This window comes from Atractosteus spatula, chromosome 14 (genome assembly GCF_055471065.1).
Source record: "Atractosteus spatula isolate fAtrSpa1 chromosome 14, fAtrSpa1.hap1, whole genome shotgun sequence".
NCBI lineage: Eukaryota > Metazoa > Chordata > Actinopteri > Semionotiformes > Lepisosteidae > Atractosteus > Atractosteus spatula.
Window position 1 is genome coordinate 33,599,191 of NC_142719.1, and position 12,485 is coordinate 33,611,675.

General features: G+C 35.7%; 1 protein-coding gene across 1 annotated transcript in view; it reads left to right on the forward strand.

Moving 5' to 3' along the window:
* The window catches only part of LOC148821136 (teneurin-2-like), a 158,326-nt gene that overhangs the window by 26,610 nt on the left and 119,231 nt on the right, over window positions 1-12,485 (forward strand). The window lies entirely within an intron of this gene.

The following is a 12,485-nucleotide window of genomic DNA, read 5'->3' on the forward strand; positions in this document are numbered from 1 at the left end:
AGGGGAAAGTGTTCTTTTTATCTGGGATTATTCATCAGGCAAAAGATGTCCTTAATGTACCTCTGGAAAGATTATGGGGTTGGAACATTTGTGAATTTCGAATAAGCACTCAGCAGCAATAACAGGGTAGCAAGCCTATACATAAAGAGTGCAATAATGAGATGGCACCTAACTTCAAGAATGCTAGGTCTTACACTTCTATCTGTCTTATCAGTGGAGTGATTGCCAGTAATTCACATTTCATGTTCTAAATGTCTTCTGTGATCCAGAATACTGTAGAGACATTGTGTTACCCTGATACTAAAAAGCTTCTCATCCCTCAACCATACATATTGTGTTATGGAAAAAAATAGAATACTTATACAGTAGTTTGAATAATTAGATTACTATTTGGAAGTGAGTTTCATCCTGGCAATTGTCTTATCCTAATATTACTCTTACCCTAATCTCTTTAAGAAAAAAAATATTTTCATGTAAAACAACCAAAGAAAGATACAGTAGTTCAGTGCTCAAATTCAGTGAATTAATCACATTATTAATTATGATTTGAAATGATATATTTATATATATTCTATATAAATATACTGTTTGGTATGTATGTATGATATACAGTGATATACATGATATATGATATACATATATGTATTTTTATTTTTGCAGAATGGTAAAATTAAAAAAAATTCTCTTCAAATAGGTTAAACCACTGGATCTCATTGGATAGTTTCTGAAAAAAAAAATGCTGCAGTTCTCACCTTTAAGGACTTTGACAAGGGGCTACGAAGGTTTCAGAGTGCCACAACAGCAATGTAACACATTTTCAAAGCATTTTCAAGTCATCATGATTAACATGCAAACTAGATGGCTTAAAACAGCATTTTTCAATTAGTCATTTCAAGTACCATAGTCATCTGCTCTTAGGCCTCCTGTATTGCTGAAACATTTCCACTCTGATAGACCTATTGTCAAATCCATAGGGTTTGAGGATCTGTATTATCTCCAACTTGCCCACACAGTGGTGTCTCGATGTTCACGAGGGTTCGGTGCAGAAAACCATCACAAGTAGTCGAATTTGCGTATTACCAAGTCCCATCTCATAATGTACTGCAGTATATACCTGTACATAATTATTTATGGTTTGACAACATGCTGTAAGTAACCCCCTTATATGATAATTAAAGTACTAATGCACTGAGTTGAAGTTAACTAAAATAACATCAATCAACTGAAAGAAACAACAATAATCAGCAAAAATAAATAGCATATGCCTGCACTTTCTTTCTCTACGTCCGTGATTAGCATGCCCCAGGGTAAGGAAACGGACAATAAAACTGTCAGTGAGCCTGTATAGTTGTCTCTAGCCTGTCATCTCCCACACCGCCAACACAACCAGGAGTGTCTGCTGCAGTACAAAAACAAGTCGAGATGCGGTCGCTGGGTAGTGGGTACTTGTGTAGGTGGCAGGGAGTGGCACACTCATCTGGCTAGATGCCCCTCATGACCCTAGGCTTTTGTTCCTCTACTTTGAAAGTTGCGCTTTAACAACCTTCAGCTCAGTTTCATCCCGCTCTGCTCTTCTTTGATCCAAGACCTCATTGGCCTTACTGAATCACGAATAGGTGAATTTTAGAATGTAAAATTTGCAGATAATGACACCCTACCATATTCTGTATTTTAACAGTGTGGTAATAATGCTACGGTAGAAGTCATCTCTTTGAAACCTAGACGGTATAGAGCCACAGCAGAAGACCCGTCTTTGGGTCTAACACGCATTACGTACTCTATTGTATATAACCTATGGGTGTGGGTATTGATACAAATATGCCATTTTAAGTATTTTAAGCTTCATAAAACCAGATTCAGACATGTTTGTAATTCAAGAAAAGGTCCGAGTAGGTGTGTAGCATTTCAGAAATTTAAATGTATTGTTGAACATTTGAACATGCAACATTGGAATGCAAAATCTGTCCCATAACCATCCCATCCAATGCCTGACAATCTACACTGGCAGCATGTGCAGTGTGTCAACTGTGCAGCAAACCATGAGGCTCCACTGCTTGTTTCCTTTTTTATGCCTCATGTCTTTTTTTAACGTACACCATCTTTAAAACTGTTTTAAAATTCTAAATTTATATGACGCAAGCTCAGTCTCAAACTGAGGTGTGCCAGACCTGAGCTCTGGTGAATTCTGACAGAATTTAAGCACAGCTAAGAAGTCTGACGTCATGTGTTTCTTCTGCAATTTAATGCAGTGGGCTGAAACTACAGTGACATAACTGACACGGGTGCATCTGCTGCTGTGATTTGTTTTGTCAACCCTCAGCTTTGATTGCATCAATAGTAGTTTAATTTGTGCCTAAATTTGCCTTCAGTGGCAATGTTTTCTCTTTATAGGGATGAGTGCCAGCACACTTTAAATCAGAGCCGTCCCCAGTTAGGTTTTTAATGAGGATCCTTGAATGACACCACCTTACTTTACATGAACAAAATAAATCTTGCATATTTGCTAATGGCTAACAGAATAATTTACTGGAGTGAGAAAAGAAGAAAGTTGAGCCAATGTGCTCTATAAAGAGTACAGAGCTAGCACTTAAAAAGGAAATGTATTTGGCGAACTGTGTTCCTACTTCTGTTATCATGAGTACAAGCTAAAACTTTACAAATTTATTTAGTTTTAAACTTCAGACAAATTATGAAAATGCTTTCTTTTTGTATTATTGCATGCATTACATTGACATAAAAAAAGACCTTATTTTCACTCTCACAGAGAAAAAATGTTTCTTGTGCTGTAAATTTTAGATCGACATCCCATCCATTTTCTGTACTGTACTTACCCGTGGAGTTGCTCCTGTTACCCTGCTGGTACAACTTGGTGAACAGTCTTCATTGTCACGGGGTGCTATTAGATGAAAAAAACTGAACTCATAATAGATAACCATCTTGCACAAATGTCACAAACTACCTCCTCAAGCTCTGAAGGAATTGCACTGTAAGGTAACAGGCAGTCTTATTACTGCTAATAATGCACTGCCATCAGCACAGGCTCAATACCTTCAAAACCTAATCTGTAAGATTTGTGCCAAGTATTGTATTACTGCGTAATTAAATTGGATCTGTATGGGTAATCTGTATATAATAGTTAACACACATTACTAAAGAATGCTATTTTGTCAAAATGTAACAACAGCAGTTCTAGATCAAAAGAAATTCTACAGTGCTTATGTCTGTAACTTTTTTTTCTACTGCCCCCGAAGTTAAAGTTGGCATGTCTTACCTACAGCAGGTACATTACCCCATTACCATTTTCTAGTGATCAAATAAATATTGTATGATATACTGGTAAACTATTATATACTGTACAATCAGAAAAGGGAATTCTCTGAGAACTGGCAGATTACTCTAAAAACTGGACTTCGACCAGTTTCTCCTGGCCTAGCAATCTGCCTCAGTTGAAAGTCACTGATTCAACCCAGTCATCCTAGATATATAAATTGCAGTTCTGTTGCTGCATATGGGTGGGTTGCTCTTATGCAGTTTGTACAAATTTGAAATCTGGAATGGACTTTGTGACATCACTGCCATATGATTTAATGTAATAGATTCTGCTTAGTTAAAGTGTCAGGGGAACAGAGATAGAGACTAGCTGAGCACAGAACAGAGGTGAATTGACTCAGACAGTTTTTGTTTTATTATTGGCACACTGTTGCATCTAAAACAGTAGGTACTGTAAATAGTTCAATTGAAAGCTAGAGCACAGCACATCTTATCATATCCAAGAGTGCAATTACTCTTAAATTATAAATGTCACTGTATCGAAAGGTTCAGTGGAAAAATGTTGTATAGGAAAACAAATGTGTCACAAGTGTAATTGGAAGAAAATCATCATTTTTTCAAGACAGTGTCCAGATTAGAGATTATTCTCTTTTCTTATTTTCTCGTTTTAATGTTTAAAATACTACTGGAGAGAAAATGCACTTCTTTGTGTTGCTATTATGTTGTCGAGTATGGTTTTTAAAACTTGCATTTGTTTTACTATTACTGTAGATCTAAAAATACTATTGTACATAAATCTAAAAAAAAAGCTTGTTAATCATTCATATTGTGTGATCTCACCTAGATATTTTCTAGGTTGTGGAAAGCAAAAATTTATTTCTGTTTTCCCAGATATTTCTGTTTATTTCTGTATAAGGGAAAATAGTATGGAGGAAGAATTGGAAGCTATGCAAGTTAAGAATTCATGTACACTGTATTTGTTGCTTATCTTTGCATGTGTTTATACTGAAACTGCAGTAATGTAATGATACCTAAAAAAAAACTACAGAATGCACATTTTCTTATTATTTTTTTATGAAAATCCACTATAGCTAAATGTTAATATTTAAATGAATGGCTTTGAACTGAATTTTTACCCTTTTGATGCTTTCTGGTCCAATAGGTTGTCAAATCTATTGCAAATTAAGTGAGAACCGTGGAATGTAGTTCAAGTGTATTAAATCATATACTGACTTTGTAAGATTCTTTTAAAGGATCAGTGTGTTGTGTATCCCTTCTTTACATTCACTACACAGTTGCTTCAGAGGAAAGTCTTAGGAAATGGAGAATAGAAAAATGAGTCTGAAAAGTAACTCATTTGGCAACAGAGTATTACAGTAGTGGTCTGCAAAATAACAAGTCTTTTCTTTTTCTCACCTCTTTCTGTTTGCAGCGTTAATTCACAGATCCATTAAAAATACTTTAACAAATAACAATGCCTTTAGAATAACCTACTCTGATCTGAGTTAATTCCCAGCTTCTGCTTTTGGCTTAACACCAGTTGTTGGCCATATGGGGGCTTGCCTTTGTAGAATCAAATAATACTAAATATTAAGCTAACATTGAAAGTATGAACAGAACATGTTCTGTATCATAACATTCCATACACAAAAGGTCTCTATTTTATTATCAGATGATCTGTGATGCACAAGCATGTATTACTTTGGCTTTTTGTAATGTGTGATATTGATTATAGGAGACTGGAAAGCCAAGTATACGCAAATGAACTTCCCAGGTTTTGAGATAATAAAGGTCTTCTAATCTATTCTAATGTGTTTGCCACCTGCCAGAAGCCTACTATATGCACACCAGGGCTGATGGAAAGAGGTGTGTTGCCACCTGGCCTAGGTGTTTTGGTTTCGAGGCACAATGCTTGCCTGTGGACCAGCAGCAAGGTTAAGATTTAAGTTTGAACTCAAATTTGTGAATGAGCATGATGCTCAAGCAGGGATGACGACAATACCTGTGCAACAAACAAGCTTCTTAACTGTTACGTTAGAATTAATATGTTCATACAGTAGGTGTAAGAGACCTCATAAGCTGTGGGAATGTATATTCATGTTGATTTTTAAAAGGGGGGGGAAAGGATAGTGAGTAACAGGAGAATTTGATTTTCTTTTCATATGTGTGCTCCTCCTTTTTTCAATAGAGTGAAAAATATCCATTACCTTTAAAATTGTCTTCAATTGAGCCCCAGCTATTCTTTGAGTGTTCCAACTCACTGAAATCCACTCTCCCTCTAGACTAGTTATGAGGGCTCAGGCTGCATTCCTTTCTTGTATTTAGATTGATTGCCATCCTTTACCAGTCAATATCTGCTGAAATGCAGTGAAATTAAACTTAAAAAGGTTAGGGGAGCTTAAAAAGAAAGGGGGCTTTTCTCTATTGTCCATAAGAGATTTTGTCAGGGACAAAGCCAGATGTGCAGTGTTTTAAGGAATGGTTTATTAGATTGAATTCCTACATTTTTGTATATTTATACCTTTTTTTGCTATACATTACAATTTTTTTATATTTTACTTTTAAAAGAATGTTCTAGATATTGTATTTTAACCCTTTCGTATCATTATTTAGTTTACCATCCTTATGCGGTGAAAATACAAGAGCCTTAAGTTGTACATCATTAACTCATTGTTAAAATTGCCTAAATTATTTGATTAAGAATCTGTATAAATAGCCATTCACATTGTTATATTTTAATTAATGAAAGATTGGTGAAAGACAGGACCACATCCCATCTGAGTAATGAAAATCCTCAAAGATACCTGGAAAATCTGATATTCTGCTCTATCAATTAGCAGTCTGGTCTAGATAGTCCAGGAAATTAGTTCTGTGTTGGATAACCCATGTCCCATAAGGCAGAGCATCACCAAATCAGCTTAGGCCCATCACATCATTCTGTTCCATTTGCATAATCATTTCCAGACTACAGAGACTACAGCATGAGAATCTCAAGGAAGCAATGATAATCAGCAGAATGACTGTAGCTTCTCATTAGCATAAAAAATATATGCATGCTCAGAAGCCATTCAACAGGTAACATGTTGACAGCTGAGAGTGGATAATCACTGTCTTCTGTGTGCCGGAGAACATGGTCGAGGTGTAGCAACAGAGAGTGGTGAAGTTTATTCAAAAACAAATTCAGTTTTGTTACTGTCTTCTGTGTACCGGAGAACATGGTAGAGGTGTAGCAACAGAGAGTGGCGAAGTTTATTCAAAAACAAATTCAGTTTTGTTCTGGATTGACCTAAAGGAAGACTTTGGGGTGATCACTGTGTTGACTGTTGTGTCATTCTATCCAGTGGGGTAATAAAAGTATGATGAGGAGTCTCTTTTAACACAAAATGCATTTGGTGCATACTGACAACAACCTAAATACTCAGCAAAACATTGAAATACTGCTGGAGCTAAACATTACTTCAGACCCATCCAGTAGAGTCATTGTTTCAACTGGACAATGTAAGATCACAGTGACAGGACTATAATGGCACAATTTCAAGAAAAGAGTGTTGAAGGTCTTGCAATGATCAGTTTTTTCTCCTGATCGGAATTCAATAGAACATCTTTTTGGACTAATTTCCTAAAGCCCATTACAGAACACAATTATGATCAACCTGCCTATCATTACACCTACACAGTAAGAGTGGTAGAACATACAACTGTCCTTTGTCTAGAGACTGATTAGACCTACAGTACAGTGTGTGTCAATGCTGCTAGTAATGTATTCATATTCTGCAAGGTCGTAGCTGCTACTAGTAACATTCTTCTTTTCACAGTGTGTCATGTTCTATACTGCAAACATGTTGTGATTCATTGATTTATTGATCTACAGTATTTTGTTCTACAGTATATTCATGTTGAAAACATTTATCAGGCCTACACATATCAAGTGATTCATGTCTATTCAGCATCCATATACTGTATGTTGTGAGATCTTAGAGAGTTTAGTATTTAGTATTATGATGTATGTCTTCTCTATATCCCACAGTTAGAAACTGCTCTTGTAGTGCGTACATGTGACAGAATTCCCGAAAGGTGAAAATAAGGATGTTTGAGGTGGAAATGCATACTGTTCAGGGTACTGTCCTTTCTGATTACCTTCAGAATGTTTTTCAACATTAATTTTCTGTCTTTTAGTCTGTTTTGAGATTCTCAAATATCAATAAATTATCATTTATAATTAATTGGAAATAAAATGTCATTTTAGCATATTACAAAAAACCTTCAAATGATATAATTCAAAGCATACAGCATGTGCTGGGATATGAACAAATATGAAGTGCATACAAACAAGGAGAAAGTAAATTATCCACTTAAATGGTTTAACCAAGCAGTCAGCAAAGATTTGGTGTAAGATCATAAATTAGTGATTTGGATCAACTATTGTTTCACTTTCTTTGTGTTCCATGCATCTACAGATCACATAGTATAAGATGAGACTATTAAATTGTCATTCCCCATGACATTTGAGGGCATATAAACTCCCCATAGCAACAAGCACTGAAATATTGCTATCTGTCTGGATCCTGATGTTCCAATACAGAACATTTTAGGCAGTTATTTGCACTTTTTGATTCTATTTCTATTTTTACAGTAAACCAATTGTCAATTTTGAGTAGTGAAGTAGAGAACAATGTATTTTTAGTTACGGAGATAAACGCAGCAAGTGCATAAGCCTTTTAATTTTGTAATGTACTCCAGTGGGTGGAATTTCATTGCTTTTTCTTTGCATCTATCCAGAAGCATTTGACCAGTCTTACTCCTTAACAATGAGCAGGTGTTTAGTCTTGCTACCTTTTCTACACATAAGGATATTGCACAGCTGTGTCTCACAAATCCAGCACGTTGGTTTACAGAGTAGTTCCTGTTTTAGCTTCAAGTCGTTACTTAAGTATCCTTGGAGGATAGATCAAGTGGCTATGCTTTGCTTTGTTCTTCCATCTTCCTTCTTATCTGCACACACTGTACTTGTTTTCCATGACTCAGGCCAGCTTGTTCCATTTAACTTCCTTTCTGCCTGAGGCCTGTGTGCTCTCCACATGCTTCTACCAGACTTGAGCTGAAACAACTTGCTCCAGTGTTTTTATTTCTCTTAATATTGGTTTGTCAAGGCTGTTTTCCACTCATTTTCTTGTCTCCTCATCCCTCCAGCTCCTCTTTGTCCTATTGGTCCTTCTTACAACAATCACCAGCATTAGTCATCGGCTCATTCCAGTTCTTTCAGCCATTAACACAGCATCCAAAGTTTCAGCACTGCACTGTGTAACGAAGCAGACCTTTTCTAGCCTCCTCATTGGCACCAGGCAGGGGGAATGTGAAGATGAAATTGAAGACTTAAGAGAATGATTTAAGTGCAACAGCGAACTAATTGTACTGTAAACTGTGGTCCAACTTTAAAATATAGAGTATTATACAGTATTATATAAACATATATATAATAGACATATACAGTAAAATACAGTTTGTTGAGTGTCGATAGTGTTAAAGTGAGTGCTGTTGGACTATTACATGAAGTCCTGTGAAACTCTAAGCAAACCTTTGAAAAATGAATAAATTAATAGAAGGATCTGTCATAGTTTATTCATTTAATTCTGAAAATGCTAACGATATGAAAGGATAGCCATGGCAACAAAAGGTTCATGAGATTCTTGTTTGAAATGTTTTGATTTTAAGAATTTATTTTCTTTACGACATGTTTTTTATGCTGGTGTGGGTAGATAATATCTATGAACATGCAACATGAATCCCAGTGCTTCACATTTGATAAGTTCAAGTATCAATAGACCTATAAATTGCATGGCTTTGCTCCAAGAAGGGTCAAACCTATTTGCTTTTCAAAGTACCCGGTTGCATTATTCTCCCTTTCAATTAGGTGCTTTGCATTCATTTTCTGACTGTGGACCAGCAGCCCTCTTGTCATCTAATATTAAAATAGTTGCATGGAAACTGATTTGCTGAGACAGGTTGGCATATTTTTAACAGAGTAAAATTCCCTAATTGGTTAAATGTGACTGGTCTGTAATTGACACAAAATGTAATTCTGATTTATATTTAATTTACTTTGTTGCTTTGCAGAAATCCCTTTAGAGTTCAGAATCAGTTTTGTGGCTTCAGGGCACACATTAAAGCTGGAAGATTTGAAGTTTTTTTTCCCCTTACGCTTCTTACCCATGACGTTATATAATGTTTAAGCATTTGGAGATTATAAGGTAAATCTATGAAGGACACATGGCGAATGAACATGGTTTCCTATGGATATCTTGAGATGTTGTCTGGGATTCCTTTTCTATGTTAAGCTTATTTTAAAATTTCTGAACATATTCATCAACTTTATACAACATCGTACACATTAATGCTCCTCCCCACCCATCACTCACTTTTGGAGGAACCCATCTTGAAGTTACCAGCCGCAGGTTCCCCCTGTGTAATGAAAATTAGATAGCTCTGATAGAAGTACAATGCAAAAAAGCTTTGATGGAAAAATCCACTACCCACCAACTCTCAGTGTCCCCAGGCATGATGGCCCAAGTTGGAGTAAGCTCCATTTAAATAATATGATGATAGGTCAGGATATAACAATAGCAGGGAAAGGATTATTTTCAAGTTTGTAACGATCAGAATGACAATTCTGTGCATATCCCCGTTGACCTTTCTCACTCTTCTGTTCCCTCCTCCTGTTTGTGTGTCAGTCTGTCTCTGTGTCTGAAGTGAAGAAGGCACAGAAGGTCAAAGCATTCATCTTTGTTCTTATCATCATCTTATTATGATTATTAATCATGACAACAACAACATAGCCACACATTTCAAAATGTCTTGGTTTTCCTAAGCAGATAATCAGCATCCCTTTGCAAACATGCAACAGAAGAAAGGATCTAATAAGACTGTAATCGCAGCCCAACACCATTATCTTTTTTTATCTGCAAAATCTGTGAAAATGAGGATGGCGTATGCTTCTTTATAGATTAAATCATGGTGTGTGTATATAAGTGAAATCTGGGCTAGTTTCAATAACGAGTCTTCCATACAATTTTTCTGATTATGGTGCAAAATTGAGTAATATAATTCAATTATGGTGCCCTCATAAAAAGAGCATTAAATCTTTTTGTTAGGCACAAAGATTGCATTATCTTTTCTGTTTTTCTATTTTATCTGATAGTTTAGAGAAAACCTTAAGTACAGCATATTTAAAGGACAAAAATAGAATGAAGGAACATTCTTATTTTTTATAAAACTAGAGTAGTCTGCCAAGGGCAAGAGAGACATGACACCATTTTAAGAGGCCTGACCACTGAAGAGCTTTTGAGAACATTTCACCGGCTTGTGAACAAAACAATACTTTTTCATTAGTGATCACTGCCATTCCCTGCCTGGGATAAAGACTGGGAAAGAAAGCAGTTTATGTTGCTGTAAATGACTGAAGAGATAGCTGGGTCCAATACAGGCTTCCAAAATGTGATATTAATACAGTCTTGAAACCACTTCACCAGCTGATACCCATCTTCAGTCTCTGCCTTGATTCGGGATCGTTGGTCTTTTGTCTTCCTATTCCCATTTTTCTTCTACTTAATTTGCTTTTTTTTTTCTTTTTAAATACAAAAGCTTAAAGGGAACTGGTAAAAAAAAACTGTGAGATAAACAGTTCTGCCTTGACAAGTTTTTGTCTGGCTCTTGCATTGTCAAATTAATAGTTGACTGTGTTTGGGAGGAAAAGAAATAAAGCATTTTGAACTTTATAAATATTAAAAGAAAGCGCAGTAGGGGGCTGTTATCAGCATAAATCAAAGGCTTGACATACTGGTAGATTTGCTTTCGTTTAGATCCCCTAAACTGTCAACTGTTTTTCTGTCAGGTTCATGAACATCACTGTTATTTCCGGCTAATTGTTTAGGAAATAGCACAAACCTTATCCTCTGTATAAATCCTGTCATTTTGCCTAACAGATTGTATAGGTCAAACAAGTACTTCAAAAAGTCAAACATATTAATTTTATATTTATATATGTAGTATTTATAAATTTCCTTTACTCTTTAAATCAGGAGTCAGTGATAATGAGTCTGTAAATATATTATATGTAACCTACTATTACTAATGATGCAAGGAGCAAAGGTGAGAGCATTTCAAGTAGGTTAAGTCCTTCACAAAATAGTATTATGAAAGACTACACTTCATTGTACTACTGAATTTTGTCGTTTTTGTCAGGAAAAATAATTCAAGCATAAGAAATAGCTAATTCCAATAAAATCCTAAACTGTTCTGAGTAAGTACAAATCAGAGATGTCTGTATTAATTATGTATGCCACTGGAATACTGTAATACCAATTTAATGTGTGTTTGGAGTCTTCCAATCATGGAATGAAAAAGATGGATAAAATGTATTTTTAAATGTGAAAGGCTGAAGATATTAGTCCCCATCCAAACCTTGTTTTATTCAATTCTCTCTGTATAATATTTTCTGACAAATATTTCAAACTGTATCCTGCTACCATGAGCATCTGGCTTGGTTGGTATCTTTTAGCACGATACTATAGGTTTTAGAGGAGAACATGATTCTGGTGAACTCAAAATTCAGCACCTTGTAAATAATTGAAAACACTGAATTCTTAATGAAAGATGACTTTGGGGTTAGATGTTTCCGGGTGTCTTTGTGTGGTATGAGGTGCTGGGAGTAGAAACTTGACTAGCTTATGAGACCAATTTATTATTGTATATCTCTGGTGCCGATACTAGCTTCCTAAAAATCATGTAACATTGAATGCCGCATTTGTGATTACATGCATAGAGTTAATTATCAGTTTTAAAGCATATATTTATTTGGAGGTGCATTGGGACACAAACTGTTAATCATACTGTAACACCTTAGTTCAGTGTGTGACTCAAAATTGTAAGTGAACTCCACAGTTTGTGAAGTTTTAGTAATGTTCTGCAGAAGTTAAGTTGAAGCTATCCGCCGTGAAATGACTGCCTCTTAGTGAGCCTGTTCGTTTGATGAAATTTATAGCTGTTAGCAGTGGAGGGGCCCACTTAATGTAAAAAATTCTGTGCCGTGCTGCTCTTCCAATTCTATGGTACTCACACATAATTCACTTAACTTTACCTTGGTGTTTTGTAACCATAACAGCGCACATTTTTTTATGTGGGTCACTTTTTTTAAAGGCAGAAAGAGTGTTCTTCAAGTT